We start from the raw sequence: 16,204 nt of genomic DNA, 5'->3' as shown, positions 1-16,204 counted from the left end.
CGAAAGCTCACAGCTCTAACAATTTTATGTTGGCCAATAAAGGTATCACTCCTAAAATACTTTGATCTCAAGTATTTACCATGATATGACTTTATCTCAAAAACTGCTGTATGTGATTTCAGCATTACATAGTTTGTAAGGCTGAAAAATGTTGATTTTTTTCAAAATAAGGTTATGTTCGCACAATGTACGTTTTATGACAAAAACTGACCTTTTCAATTAAAACAATTAAAACAATGGTCGTTCTTTTCATAGTGACATACAGTAGGTTGCATTGAAGTCAATGCAAACAACGGCTGTTGTTCACACAATGAATCAAACAGCCTTTGTGATTTGATTTCAATGAAATTTTCTCTGCAAACAATGGCTGTTGTTTGGCACACAATATATCAGCCATTGTTTTGAGTACCAAACAACCATTGTTTATGCGTAGTGTGAACATAACCTAAGGGTATGTTCACACGCTATGAAAATAACAGTCATTATTTGGCACTCAAAATAATGACTGTTGATTTGAGTATCAAACAAAGCCCATTTTGAATTGCATTGAAGTCTATGGACACCAACCGGAAATAAATAACATAATCACTGATTTGGCTAAAGCAAACAGCGGCTGTAGTTCAGTATGTTGTGTGAACATACGCCGTTGTTTGCATTAAAATGCAAATAATTTTATTATGAAGAGAACTTCATAAGGCTGTTGTGTAAATTAAAAATAACAGCCATTCTTTTCATAAAAAGTATGTTGTGAGAACATACAGAAGGCTAAATCTATAGATAGTAACATAGTAACATAGTAAATAAGGTTGAAAGAAGACAAGAGTCCATCAGGTTCAACCTAGGAGAATCCTACTGTGTTGACACAGGAAGGCGAAAAACCCCTATGGGGCAAAGATCTCTGTACTGTCCATTCATATATTTGTACGTTGTGATCAGATCGCCCCTAAGACGTCTTTTTTCTAGCGTAAATAACCCCAAGCTTGATAACTTGTCCTGGTACTGTAACCCACCCATTCCCTTAATGACCTTTGTTGCCCTCCTCTGCACCCGCTCTAGTTCAGCTGTGTCTTTCTTATATACCGGTGCCCAAAACTGTACACAGTATTCTATATGTGGTCTGACTAGTGATTTATAAAGAGGCAAAACTATGTTCTCATCTTTAGCATCTATGCCTCTTTTGATGCACCCCATTATTTTATTAGCCTTGGCAGCTGATGCCTGGCACTGATCACTAAAGTTGAGTTTACTGTTCACCAATACCCCCAGGTCCTTTTCGGAAGTAGTTTTACCCAGTGTTTTATTATTTAGCACATAACTGTACTTATTATTTCTATGGCCCAAATGCATAACCTTACATTTATCCACATTAAACTTCATTTGCCATTTCTCCGCCCAAGCCTCTAGCTTCTCCAAATCCCTCTGTAATATGATATTATCCTCCTCTGTACTTATTACTTTACCCAGTTTAGTATCATCTGCAAAAATGGAGATTCTACTGTGTAGCCCATCTACAAGATCATTAATAAAAATATTAAAAAGAAGTGGACCCAACACTGACCCCTGTGGTACCCCACTAGTAACTAAAACCCAATCTGAATATTTTCCATCAATGACCACCCTCTGTTTTCTATCACACAACCAGTTACTTACCCATTTGCATACGTTTTCCCCGAGTCCCAGCATCCTCATTTTGTAGACCAACCTTTCATGCGGCACAGTATCAAATGCCTTTGAAAAGTCCAGATACACAACATCCACAGCCTCCCCCAGGTCCAGTCTATAACTTACCTCTTCATAGAAGCCGATCAGATTAGTCTGACAGGACCGATCCCTCATAAATCCATGCTGGTGCTGCGTCATAAGATCATTTCCATTAAGATACTCCAGTATAGCATCTCTTACAATCCCCTCAAATACTTTACCTACTATAGATGTTAGACTTACGGGCCTGTAGTTTCCAGGATCACTCCTTGACCCCTTCTTGAATATTGGTACCACATTAGCTATGCGCCAGTCCTGTGGAACAATCCCTGTCGTAATAGAATCTTTAAATAATAGGAATAACGGTCTGTCCAACACAGTATTTAATTCTTGCAAAACTCTAGGATGGATACCTTCTGGGCCCGGTTACTTATGGATTTTAATGTTTTTAAGGCGTTTTCCCACTTCTTGTTGTGTTAGGCAGGTGAGATTTATGGGAGGATTAACATTATCCCTAGTCATGTCGTCTGGGATTCTCCTCTGTGAATACAGTAGAGAAGAATGTATTTAGTAGATTGGCCTTTTCCTCTTCCCCCTCCACCATTACACCCAGATTATTTTTGAGGGGACCAACATTTTCGGTTTTAAGTCTTCTGTTATTTATATAGGTGAAGAACATTTTGGGATTTGTTTTACTTTCTGTGGCTATCCTTCTTTCTGTTGCTATTTTTGCTTCTTTTATTTGCGTTTTACACATTCTATTCTTCTGTCTATAGTTGCTCAATGCTTCCCCACTACCTTCTTGTTTTAGTTGTCTGAATGCTTGTTTCTTATCATTTATTGCACCCCTTACAGCTGAAGTTAACCACATTGGATTTTTCTTATTTCTACTACGTTTATTCCCATATGGTATGTGTCGTTCACACGATTTACCCAGGATGCTCTTAAATATGTCCCATTTCTCTTGTGTACTTTTATTTCTGAAGGCATTGTCCCAGTCTATGTTCCCAATGTCCTCTCTTAGTTTTTGGAAATTAGCCTTCCTGAAATTTAATGTTTTTGTAGCCCCTCTACTAATAATTTTATTGAAGAATAATTGAAAACTTACTATGTTATGGTCACTATTACCTAGGTGACCCCCCACCTCTATTTTTGATATTCTGTCGGGCCTATTGGTTAAGATCAGGTCCAGAAGGGCCCCCCCCCTCTTGTTGGTTCCTTTACTAGTTGGGAAAGGTAATTATCTTTTACTATTTCCAAAAACACGCTTCCCTTCCTGGAGCTGCAGGTTTCTGCTTTCCAGTTGATATTTGGGTAGTTAAAGTCCCCCATAATAATGACTTCGCTGCCACATCTATTTGTCTTATAAGAAGATTTTCTGATTCTTCCACTATACTTGGAGGTTTATAACTCACTCCTATAAGAATTTTATTATTCTTCGTCCCTCCCCTTATTTCTACCCAAAGAGACTCCACATTATCATCACATATATCCTCCCGCAGAATAGGCTTAAGGCATGATTTAACATATAGACAGACCCCTCCCCCTTTCTTATTTTTACGGTAATTTCTGAATAGACTATAACCCTGGATATTAACGGCCCAGTCATAGGTCTCGTCCAGCCATGTCTCGCTTATCCCCACTATATCATATTTCTCTTCAACCATTATGAGTTCTAATTCCTCAGCTTTATTAGTGAGGCTTCGAGCATTAGTATACATACATTTAATATGTTTGTCCATATTTCCTTTCCTTTTATCACTAGTGACTATTCTAACCCCTCCCGCCGCTCCACCCCCAGTTCCATAATCTAGGCCCAGCTCTTCATCTACTCTGTCTTTACTTACTATATTGTAGTTGCCCTCCCCCCCGGTCCCTAGTTTAAACACTCCTCCAACCTCTTAGCCATCTTCTCCCCCAGCACGGCTGCACCCTCCCCATTGAGATGCAGCCCGTCCCTACCGTAGAGCCTGTAACCGACCGAGAAGTCGGCCCAGTTCTCCATGAACCCAAACCCCTCTATCCTACACCAGCTCTTGAGCCACTTATTTACCTCCCTAATCTCCCGCTGTCTCTCAGGTGTGGCTCGTGGTACAGGTAATTTTTCGGAGAATATCACCTTGGAGGTCCTAGTTTTAAGCTTCCTGCCTAAGTCCCTGAAATCGTTTTTAAGGACCCGCCACCTACCTCTAACTTTATCATTGGTGCCAATGTGCACCATGACTGCTGGGTCATCGCCAGCCCCTCGAAGTAATCTGTCAGCCCGATCCGCGATGTGACGAACTCGAGCGCCAGGAAGGCAACACACTGTTCGACGATCCCGGTCTTTGTGACAGATTGCCCTGTCTGTCCCCCTAATAATTGAGTCCCCCACTACCAGTACCTGCCTGGCCTGCCCTGAACTCCTGTTTCCCACCTTACTGGAGCAGACACCCCCCTGGCTTTCAGAGGCAGTGTCCTCCTGCAGCAATGCCACCCCTGAATCAACATCCCCCTCATCCGCCAATTTGGCAAACTTGTTGGGGTGTGCCAGATCAGGACTGGCCTCCCTCACACTCTTCCCTCTACCCCTTTTTCTAACTGTGACCCAACTAGCTGCCTCTTCCTCCTGTACCTCCATGCTATCACTCTCTCCCCCATCTACCCCTTGGAGTGCTTGCTCAGTGAGCACCAGACCCCTTTCCAGTTTGCTAATGCATCTTAATCGTTGCAGCTGCTCATTTAGATCCAGGATCTGGGCTTCCAAACCAGCAACATGCACACATCTCCCACAATGGTATGCACCCTCGATCGGTTGATCAAGGATTGCATACATCGCACAAGATGTACATTGGGCCGCATTGTCAAACATGGCGCTCATTTATATGGGGATATTATGTATAAAGAAAGAAAAAACAAACAAGCAACAAAAGCAAACAATGTGTTCAAAAGTAAATAAACAATTTGTTTTCCTCTAAAACTCCCCAAATCTAAAGTCCCAGAATATTAAAGTCCCACACTTGAGACAAAAACACACTTCAGATCAAAAACTCGCACGCTCCAAAACTCGCTCACAATACAATATAAAAGTACTTACCTTGCAGAGTTTGTTGCTTCTGGCTCCTGTGTTGGAAGAGATCTTAGAAACATAAAAGATTGTTGGCAGAAAAATGGTCCATCTAGACTTCCCTTTTAATAATTAATTAATAAATACCCCCCCTCACCTCGCCAACACACACACACACACACACACTAAGTCAAACTGCAGAGCTGGGGGAGAGAGGAGTCCTGTGTAGTTGCTTAAAGTGACTCTGTACCCACAATCTGTCCCCCCAAAACCACTTGTACCTTCAGATAGCTGCTTTTACTCAAAGATCTGTCCTGGGGTCCGTTCTTGCAGTTCTTGTCCTAAAAACAACTTTTAACCCGGCAGCACTGTGTCTAACGGCCGGGGCTTACATTTGTATATGCATTAGGCTGACACAACCTCTCCGTCCTTCATCCCCACCCTCCTCATCGTTAGGAATGATCCAGGAACATTTACTGCTATTTGGGCTTTGCACAGGTGTATTAACGATCCAGCCCACGTTCATTATACACACAGCTGACAAATAGGAGACAGTCTGCCTGGAGCATTCCTAATAATGAGGAGGGTGGGGAGGAGGGACAGAGAGGGTGTGTCAGCCTAATGCATATACAAATGTAAGCCCCGGCCGTTAGACACAGCGCTGCCGGATTAAAAGTTGTTTTTATGACAATAACTGCATCCCCTGTCGAACGGACCCCAGGACAGATCTTGGATTAAAAGCAGCTATCTGAAGGTAGAAGTGGTTTGGGGCGTCAGATTGTGGGTACAGAGTGGCTTTAATGTGCTGGGAGACAGGCAGCAGTGGCAGAGGAAAGAGCAAATGACTCTGCCTGAGCTCCAGGAGAGAGGAGGAGGGAGGAGGGGGTCCTGTGTAACTGCTTATCTGCAAAGAGGAAAGAGGAGATAACAGGACTCATTTACTTACTGACAGTACTGGGCACTTAAGGCCCTATCCCACAGGCCAACAGTGAGGAGCAAACAAGGTTTGCTGCCCGAGTGATTGCTAGATCGTCCAGGTAGCCCAGGGGTGGGGAACCTTTTCCATGTCGAGGGCCGGTCGGGCCTTAATAAAATCATTCGAGGGCCGCACTCAATGTTATACCGTGCGCGGCAGTTAGTAGCGTGGGTTTGCAGCACCCGAACAAGGCAAAGTATTGTTCCCCTAATGCCCCTGCTATTGTAGTTAACCCTCTGTGATGCCCCTTGTACCTGATTTGAATCCTTAGTGATGCCCCTGGTAGCCTAGTTAACCCCCCAGTCATGTCCCTGGTGGCCTAGTTAACCCCTCAGTCATGTCCCTGGTAGCCTAGTTAACTCCTCAGTCATGTCCCTGGTAGCCTAGTTAACTCCTCATTCATGTCCCTGGTGGCCTAGTTAACCCCTCAGTCATGTCCCTGGTAGCCTAGTTAACTCCTCAGTCATGTCCCTCGTGGCCTAGTTAACCCCCCCAGTCATGTCCCTGGTAGCCTAGTTAACTCCTCAGTCATGTCCCTGGTGGCCTAGTTAACTCCTCAGTCATGTCGCTGGTGGCCTAGTTAACTCCTCAGTCATGTCGCTGGTGGCCTAGTTAACTCCTCAGTCATGTCCCTGGTGGCCTAGTTAACTCCTCAGTCATGTCCCTGGTAGCCTAGTTAACCCCCAGTGTCTGCCCCAAATGAAAAAAATAAACATCCCACTCACCTTTCCTCCGCTCCCACGCTGTCCAGGTCCTCTTCTCCCTCCTCTCTTCTGTGCCGGTCTTCTCCTGCAGGCGGCGCGCGATGAAATGACGTCATCGCGCGCGGCCCGCAGGAGTCAGAAGATGTGCGCCGCGCTGGTGAGGCACAGAGACACATCTTCCTGTGTCTGTGCCAGCTCTTGCCTCACCAGCGCGGCGCACGTCACAGGAGGGCAGGAGTCAGAAGATGTGCACCGCTCTGAGGGGAAGGAGCCGGCACTCACAGCATCCTCCTGGCAGCTGTCACAGACACAGGAGGATGCCGTGTGTGTCGGCTCCTTCTCCTCCAGAGCGGCGCATGTCACAGGGGAGCCACATCCGGAGGTGTCAGGGGCCGGATGCGGCCCGCGGGCCGGAGGTTCCCCACCCCTGAGGTAGCCCATAGCATACAGCAGCGTCTGCTGCCGCCGCTCCTGTTCCGCGGAGAGATGGCAGCAGATTAAGCATGTTTGAAAGACAAACGAGGCAACAATGCTTTCTATTGGACGGGACGATTATCTATGGCCTATTCTATTATGTACGGCCAATAATCGTTCCGTGGAATAGGGCCTTTAGAGAAAAGACAAGGGAGGGGGGCGAGGGGGGTCCCTGTAACTGCTGAGGAAAGAGAAGTAGATTCATTCACTGACACTGTAGAACTGTTGAAAGCTGTAGAAAAAGCTTTTCACAGGAAAAAGCTTCACTATGATCACTTTAATAGTGCACCACTCTTACAGTAAGGAATCCCCTCTAGTGCTGGTGTAAAAACTTTTTTCTCTAGGTGTAGAGGATATCCCTTGTTGAAAACAGTAGTTCCTCAAGTTACAATATTAATTGATTCCAGGACAACTATTGTATGTTGAAAATATTGTATTTTGAGGCCAACGTTTTATGGGAAAACTGGTAATTGGTTCTTAAGCCCCCATAATGTCATCCCAAAATAAGAAAGAAAAAAATAGATTTAAATAAGTAGATAACTAAAATGGATTAAGCAAGACCTTACATACAACCGTCAAAAAGAGCTAATGGAAACTGTAAATAACTTTCTATGTAGAGGACTGGAGCATTTTCAGGGTCGTGTACAGATCACACAGGGTCCCAGAAAATAAAATGACGCAATCCTCACCTGGTGCGCAAAGGAGCAGCTCATTCTGGTACAGGTAAAGAGCAGTACTATCACATTCTACTGTAGGAAGACACTACTAGACAGCCAATCAGTTATACTGGGGTTTGACCAGTAAGATGCCTTCTTTTATTGGTCAATTGTCTAGCTATTAACGTGTTCCCCAAATCCTGACTGTCTGTAGCATTGTATACTGAGTCTGGTCTCAAGTTAGAATGGTCCAGTAAGGGCCATTGTATGTTGAAAATATTGTAACTTGAGCCCAATGGAGATTGAAGGATCACTGCATACAGTCCTGGGTAATATCAGATCAAGAAGAAATAAACAAAAATAATATAATTTCACACCAAAAAATGCCGAATGGACCCCAGGACAGATCTTGGATTAAAAGCAGCTATCTGAAAGTAGAAGTGGTTTGGGGCGTCAGATTGTGGGTACAGAGTGGCTTTAATGTGCTGGGAGACAGGCAGCAGTGGCAGAGGAAAGAGCAAATGACTCTGCCTGAGGTCCAGGAGAGAGGAGGAGGGAGGAGGGGGTCCTGTGTAACTGCTTATCTGCAAAGAGGAAAGAGGAGATAACAGGACTCATTTACTTACTGACAGTACTGGGCACTTAAGGCCCTATTCCACGGGCCAACAGTGAGGAGCAAACAAGGTTTGCTGCCCGAGTGATTGCTAGATCGTCCAGGTAGCCCATAGCATACAGCAGCGTCTGCTGCCGCCGCTCCTATTCTGCGGAGAGATGGCAGCAGATTCAGCATGTTTGAAAGACAAACGAGGTAACGATCAGCCGACATGAACGATGTCAGCTGATCGTTGCTTTCTATTGGACGGGACGATTATCTATGGCCTATTCTATTATGTACGGCCGATAATCGTTCCGTGGAATAGGGCCTTTAGAGAAAAGACAAGGGAGGGGGACGAGGGGGGTCCCTGTCTCTGCTGAGGAAAGAGAAGTAGATTCATTCACTGACACTGTAGAACTGTTGAAAGCTGTAGAAAAAGCTTTTCACAGGAAAAAGCTTCACCATGATCACTTTAATAGTGCACCACTCTTACAGTAAGGAATCCCCTCTAGTGCTGGTGTAAAAACTTTTTTCTCTAGGTGTAGAGGATATCCCTTGTTGAAAACAGTAGTTCCTCAAGTTACAATATTAATTGATTCCAGGACAACTATTGTATGTTGAAAATATTGTATTTTGAGGCCAACGTTTTAGGGGAAAACTGGTAATTGGTTCTTAAGCCCCCATAATGTCATCCCAAAATAAGAAAGAAAAAAATAGATTTAAATAAGTAGATAACTAAAATGGATTAAGCAAGCCCTTACATACAACCGTCAAAAAGAGCTAATGGAAACTGTAAATAACTTTCTATGTAGAGGACTGGAGCATTTTCAGGGTCGTGTACAGATCACACAGGGTCCCAGAAAATAAAATGAAGCAATCCTCACCTGGTGCACAAAGGAGCAGCTCATTCTGGTACAGGTAAAGAGCAGTACTATCACATTCTACTGTAGGAAGACACTAACAGATAGCCAATCAGTTATACCGGGGTTTGACCAGTAAGATGCCTTCTTTTATTGGTCAATTGTCTAGCTATTAACGTGTTCCCCAAATCCTGACTGTCTGTGGCATTGCATACTGAGTCTGGTCTCAAGTTAGAATGGTCCAGTAAGGGCCATTGTATGTTGAAAATATTGTAACTTGAGCCCAATGGAGATTGAAGGATCACTGTATACAGTACTGGGTAAAATCAGATCAAGAAGAAATAAACAAAAATAATATAATTTCACACTTAAAGGGAATCTGCCGGGTCCTACCTAAGGTGCTGTAGCTGGCAGTCCCCTAGTGATCATGGTGACTGTTGGTAATTTTCCATGCAGTTGATTATGCACACTCTCACGTCTCCTACTGTACTGAAAAGGCAAAGAAGAGTTGTTTGTGGCGCACTTTGGCACACCTTTCCGCACCTTCCTCCTCCCCCTTCATGAATAAGCAATGCTGCCCGTCCTCCTGCTCTCTGCCAGTGTCAGCCAGTGTCAGCTGTCAGCCAGGCAGTTTATGTCTGGTCTGAAAAAAACACTTATATAGTTGAATCTCACAGCCCAAATGTGTTGGAGCTTTGGTCTTGGGGTAATTCACCTGTCTAGAGACCTGCCAGCAGTTCATTCTCTGGTTCAAATTCCCTGATGGAAATGAAATAGAGGTCTAGCCAGGTATGCCCCCTGCAGCTGGATATACTCCTAGCCAGGCATGTCCCCTGCAGCCAGATATTCCACTAGCCAGGTATGTCCCCTGCAGCCAGATATTCCACTAGCCAGGTATGCCCCCTGCAGTTGGATATGCTCCTAGCCAGGTATGCCCCCTGCAGCTGGATATGCTGCTAGCCAGGTATGCCCCCTTTAGTCGGATATGCCCCTAGCCAGGTATGCCCCCTGCAGTCGGATATGCCTCTTGCAGACAGTTATGCCCCTAGCCAGGTATGCCCCCTTGCAGCCTTATACTTCCCCAATGTCCCCTTGTAGCCACATACCCAGGGGCAGATTAAATTTACCAAAGGCCCTGGGCTGTTCACCAAGCCTAGGCCCCCCGACTGTAACTATGGCAGCACTAACGTGGTATTCATAGTGCAGGGTAAATAATGTCAGAATTCCCTAATCTGTGCAAAATTGATGTAGAAAAGCAGCAATTTTCAGCAAATCGTGGCAGAACTGTAGCCAGAAGATAATAAACCACAGAAAGTATGAGTCTGTTTGGGTGGCCATGGGCCCCTCAGGAGCTCAGGGCCCCGGGCTACCGCCCAAAACGGACCTATTATAATCCGCTACTGCACATACCTCCCCCATGCAGCCATCTATTCCCCACTTGTAGCCTGATACCTGTCCCCTTGTAGGTAGATACATTGTCACTTGCAGCCAGGGTTGAGCGGCAGGCAATTAAATAGGAAGCATAAGGTTAGTGGAAAGAGCTAGGGGAGGTCGGGGTCCCAACTGGACCAATCAGTGACATTCCTGATAAGGTGAGTCCACTCTCTCCTTCCATTCCCCAGAAGCATAACCAAACCCCACCCCTGTACAGAACACTCCTGGGGAAAGGAAGGTGGATGGAATAAGGAGCGGTGGTGATAGGAATGAGCCCAAATAAATTTTAAAAATTCATTTTTTTACACCTCCCACTAGGGCTGGGTGTTGTAGTTTTGCGATAGCTGAAGCAGCAGGTTCACTGTGTCACATGACACATCATACACCAGCCGCAAAACTACAATTCGCAGTATGAGGGACAAGGCATGTTGGGAGTTGTAGTACTATAGAGCTGGGGATGCCACATACAGCTCCAACAGGTTAATTTACCAATCTATGACTATTCAGTGGTGGAAAAACTATAACTACCAGCAATTCTGCACCACAGTAACCCTGCTTCATCTGTATAAAAATCTAAAACTCACATAGTTGTTGATTGCTGGGAGTCGTAGTCTCCACAGCTGGAGAGCCACATACAGATGAAGCAGGTTGTCTGCTAATAGTGGTCGCAAAACTACAACTCTCAGCATGAACTGACAGCTGCAAGTGGTCAGGGCATACTGGGAATTGTAGTTTTTCAACACATACAGATGCATCAGGTTTAGTTGAAGAACTACAACTCTCAGCATGCTAGGAGTTGTAGTTGTGTAAGTGTTAAAGCAGCACATAGAGCACCTCATTTGTCCCCCTGTCCTTGAAGTAGGGGACACTCTTGAGCAGAGCATCCAGTCTTAGATCTGAGACAGGGTGAGACGCCTCTTTTCTCTATGGCCTGGCCCAGGCTGATCAGGTCCTTATAGGACAGATTGCAGGGGGAGGAGCTCCTCTTGTGTGGCTGCTGGGCTCCCAGGAGGAAAGGGGAGAATACTGGGGACAGGGCTGGTATACTGGGGGGTGCATGTAGCACTCCGGGCTGGGGGGGGGGGGGGGTGCTGCTGCTGTGGGGGATGCTACCACTACAAGGGTTAAGGGATAAAACACAGGATATTCTCAGGGCCGTATTAACAGCTGCTGCTGCCCTAGGCACTAAACCTGAAGACGCCCCATCTTCACGCACCTATTGGCGATACCAGACCTTACCAATACCACCATACCTCCCACCCCCCTGGAAAAGACACCAGATTTACTGGCAAGTCTGAACGGGAGTAGGGAAACTAAAAAAAATAAAAAACAAAAAAAATTGTTTTTTCTGTCCCCCTGCTCCGTGGTGCTGCCCCCCTGCAAGGTGCTGCCCTAGGCACCGGACCACGGGTGCCTAGTGGTAAATATGGCCCTGGATATTCTCCCTTACTATCCTCCTGCACTGCTAAACCTCTGACACACGCACACAGTGGCGTAGCTATAGGGGTTGCAGTGGTCGCCATGGCGACCTGGCCCCTACGCTAGGGGGGCCCGCACGGCCCCCCTTGGCACTTGTCTCTGAGCATCCCGAGAAGCTGCGACCGTGCAGCTTCGCGGGATGCAGAGATCGCTTTGATTAAAGCGAGCAGAATACAGGAGCAGGACCTGTCAGCGTCCTCCTCCTGTATTCCCTCCCATAGGCTGCCGGCACTTCATACCAGCAGCCTATGGGAAGCCGGGACGTGACCTCTCCGGCAGACGTGATCATGTGACGTCATCACGCCTGCCGGAAGTCCCGTCCCTGCGGCTTCCAAGATGGAGCCCGAAGAGGAGGAAGAGCTGCTGCCTGCAGCCACAGCGCGGATTAGGTGAGTAGGATGTTTGTTTTTTAGGGGCACCTCTGGGGGCATTATTATTTCATGGGGGGCACCTCTGGGGGCATTATTAGTATATGGGGGCACCTCTGGGGGCATTATTAGTATATGGGGGCACCTCTGGGGGCATTATTAGTATATGGGGGCACCTCTTGGGGCATTATTAGCTCATGGGGGCACCTCTGGGGGCATTATTAGCATATGGGGGAACCTCTGGGGGCATTATTAGTATATTGGGGCCCCTCTGGGGGCATTATTAGTTCATGGGGGCATTATTAGCTCATGGGGGCACCTCTGAGGGCATTATTAGCATATGGGGGAAACCTCTAGGGGCATTATTAGCTCATGGGTGTACCTCTGGGGGCATTATTAGTATATGGGGGCACCTCTGGGGGCATTATTAGTTCATGGGGGGCACCTCTGGGGGCATTATTAGTATATGGGGGCACCTCTGGGGGCATTACTAGCTCATGGGGGCATTATTAGTATATGGGGCACCTCTGGGGGCATTATTAGCTTATGAGGGCACCTCTGGGGGCATTATTAGTATATGGGGGCACCTCTGGGGGCATTATTAGTATATGGGGGCACCTCTGGGGGCATTATTAGTTCATGGGGGCACAGCAGGGGGCATTATTATTTCATGGGGGCACAGCAGGGGGCATTATTAGTTCATGGGGGCACCTCTGGGGGCATGATTAGTATATGGGGGCACCTCTGGGGGCATTATTAGTTCATGGTGGCACCTCTGGGGGCATTATTAGCTCATGGGGGCATCTCTGGGGCCATTATTAGCTCATGGGGGCACCTCTGGGGGCATTATTAGCTCATGCGGGCACAGCAGGGCATCCTACATACAGGGGGCACCTCACACAGCGCAGTTACTTTGGGAGCCTACAGGAGGGAGAAAGGAAAGAAAGTTGCTAGAAATGTGCGGAGCCTAAATTGTTTGTCTCGCAGGTTCTGAAAAGATGAAACGTATCTGGAAGGAATCAGCATGGAGGTCTGGGCCGGATGGAGAGGAAAAGGGAAAGTGACGCCTCAGATCAAAGAAGACGTCACCTGTGAGTCCCTGTATGACACTTTTCTTATTTTGTAGAACATCATTTAGTAGGAGTGCCCCAAGGTGACAGCTACTGCATTATCTGTACTCAGAGATATCACTGTGTTATCTGTGGTGTTACATAGGACTGCAGGTGACATCTACATTATCTGTACTTAGAGATATCACTGTGTTATCTGTGGTGTTACATAGGACTGCAGGTGACATCTACATTATCTGTACTCAGAGGCATATCACTGTGTTATCTGTGGTGTTACATAGGACTGCAGGGGACATCTACTACATGATCTGTACTCAGAGATATCACTGTGTTATCTGTGCTGTTACATAGGACTGCAGGTGACTACTACATTATCTGTACTCAGAGGGATATCACTGTGTTATCTGTGCTGTTACATAGGACTGCAGGGGACATCTACTACATGATCTGTACTCAGAGATATCACTGTGTTATCTGTGCTGTTACATAGGACTGCAGGTGAAATCTACTACATGATCTGTACTCAGAGATATCACTGTGTTATGTGGTGTTACATAGGACTGCAGGTGACTACTACATTATCTGTACTCAGAGGGATATCACTGTGTTATCTGTGGTCTTACATAGGACTGCAGGTGACTACTACATTATCTGTACTCAGAGGCATATCACTGTTATCTGTGGTGTTACATAGAACTGCAGGTGATATCAGGTGACTTCTCCAGGTTGCAGAAGTTCAAACTTCATCGTGCCCTGCTGACAGTTTATTATGGGAGTTGTAGTTTTGCAGCATGTGGCTCTTCAGGTTGCAGCACTACAACCCCCATCGTTTCCAACTGGCAGTTCATGATGAGAGTTGTAGTTTTTCAGCTGGAGAGTCAAAGATTGGAATACAATGATTAGAGAATGGCACAGTACAGTCCATTAATTATAGGGGGCAGTAGTGCAGTACATGAGGTGGAGGCAGTGACAGGGCATTAGAACATGGTGGCACATTAGAGTAATTGGATATAACGTTAGTTATGACTTTGCCTGATCGGGTAAGATGGGGGGCCCCAAGCTAACATTTTGCACCAGGGCCCATCAGCCTTTAGCTACGCCCCTGCGCGCACACTGAAGTCCCGCAACTTGCCGACAGCTTGAGAATGGAGGTCAGAGGTTATCAGTACAGGAGCTGATAATGTACAAATGTCCTGCGCTCTGGTCTTTAACTTTATTGTCTCCGGCACTGATATCCTCTGACCTTCTTCATGAGGCTGCAGGCAAGTTGCAGGAATTTAGTGTGCGTGTGTCGGAGGTTCATCAGTGCAGGAGGATAGTAAGACAGCCCAACCTCCTGCATACCCCCTCAACCTGTGGTATGTACCCCCTGTGGTACGCGTACCGCAGGTTGAGAAACCCTGCCCTAGACCACTGCTCCAACACATTTTGGGAGAGAGACTCAACTATATCTAAATGTTTATTTCAGACATAACCTTCCTATAGAGGACTAATCTGCAATCAGCACTGGCTGACAGCTGAGTGAGCAGGAGACCGGGTAGCATTGATTATTCATGAAAAAGAGGGAGGAGGAAGGAGTGATGAGGTGTGCTAGAGCGTGGCACAAACAACTCCTCTTTGACACTTCAGTACAGTAGGAGATGTGAGATAATACATAATCCAATACACATAAAATTACCAAAAGGCACCATGCTCACTAGGGGAATGCCAGCTACAGCACACTGTCAGCACCTTAGGTAGGGCCTTGCAGCTGACAGATTCCCTTTAAAGGCATATTCCAGAAAAAGAAAAATGTATTTAAATTAGACTATCACCTCAAGATATATGACTTTGTAATGTAATGTTATTACCAATAGTCCTCGCTTCAGTGGTTTTTCTGTGTTTCACCCAGGCCTGTATTTAGAGTTCATGCTGCCCTAGGCACTTTGCCCCCCTGTATATCCCTCATAGATGGCCCCCTGTATATACCCCATAGATGGCCCCACCCTGTATTATCCCCCTTTGCAAAGCAGATAGAAAATAAAAAAAAAACACAATTCCCCTAACTCCCCCATCGGCTGTCTTCTGCTCTTCTCCCGGGGAAGCGTCCTGGGGATTCCCAGGCAGCACAGGTGTCGGGCTCAGAGTGGCTCAGTGTCCGCCGGGGCAAGTACTTCCGGCGCAGGGTGCATCTCTAACAAGTGCTCCTGTGCTGGAAGTACAGGCTGGGGGCGGACGCTGAGCTCACCGGTACCTGTGCTGCCGGGACAGCAATACGGTGGCAAGGGGGGGCAGCATCCCCAGAAGCACCGGTACCAGTGAGCTCAGCAGCCGCCCCTAGCCTGTACACAGGAGCGCTTGTTAGTGCTTGAAGTCCCTGCGCCAGAAGTACTTACCCTGGCCCCCGGCGGACGCCAAGCCACTCCGAGCCTGTCACCTGTGCTGCCTGGGAATCCCCGGGACACCCCTGGACCCAGGGGCGTAGCTGATGTCTCCTGGGCCCTGGTGAGAGAGGCCAACTTGCCCCCCCCTCCTTTCACGACCAAGTGATGCTATTGGTGTGTGTGTGTGTGTGTGTGTATATATATATATATATATATATATATATATATATATATATATATACACCAAGACAGATATTACCAATAACACCAGCATATTGGAAGAGAAAGTATTATGACCGTACATATTACCGCCATACTGTTACCGACCAAATCCTGTATACTGAGACCAATATTACCAGTAATACCAGTATATAGGAAGGAAACATTACTGCCACACCACAACCATCACCACCATATTGTTACTGACCAAATCCAGTATACTAAATCACCTCATCCAGTCATATAGAGGTGGCCCCAG

General features: G+C 46.4%; 1 protein-coding gene across 4 annotated transcripts in view; it reads left to right on the top strand.

Moving 5' to 3' along the window:
• Positions 1-16,204, top strand: part of SV2A (synaptic vesicle glycoprotein 2A) — a 620,870-nt gene that overhangs the window by 451,221 nt on the left and 153,445 nt on the right. The gene's annotated exons all lie outside the window — the stretch shown is intronic.

Source organism: Dendropsophus ebraccatus, chromosome 13, assembly GCF_027789765.1.
Source record: "Dendropsophus ebraccatus isolate aDenEbr1 chromosome 13, aDenEbr1.pat, whole genome shotgun sequence".
NCBI lineage: Eukaryota > Metazoa > Chordata > Amphibia > Anura > Hylidae > Dendropsophus > Dendropsophus ebraccatus.
Note: the sequence above shows the minus strand (reverse complement) of the source record. Positions and strands in the feature narration are given on the sequence as shown.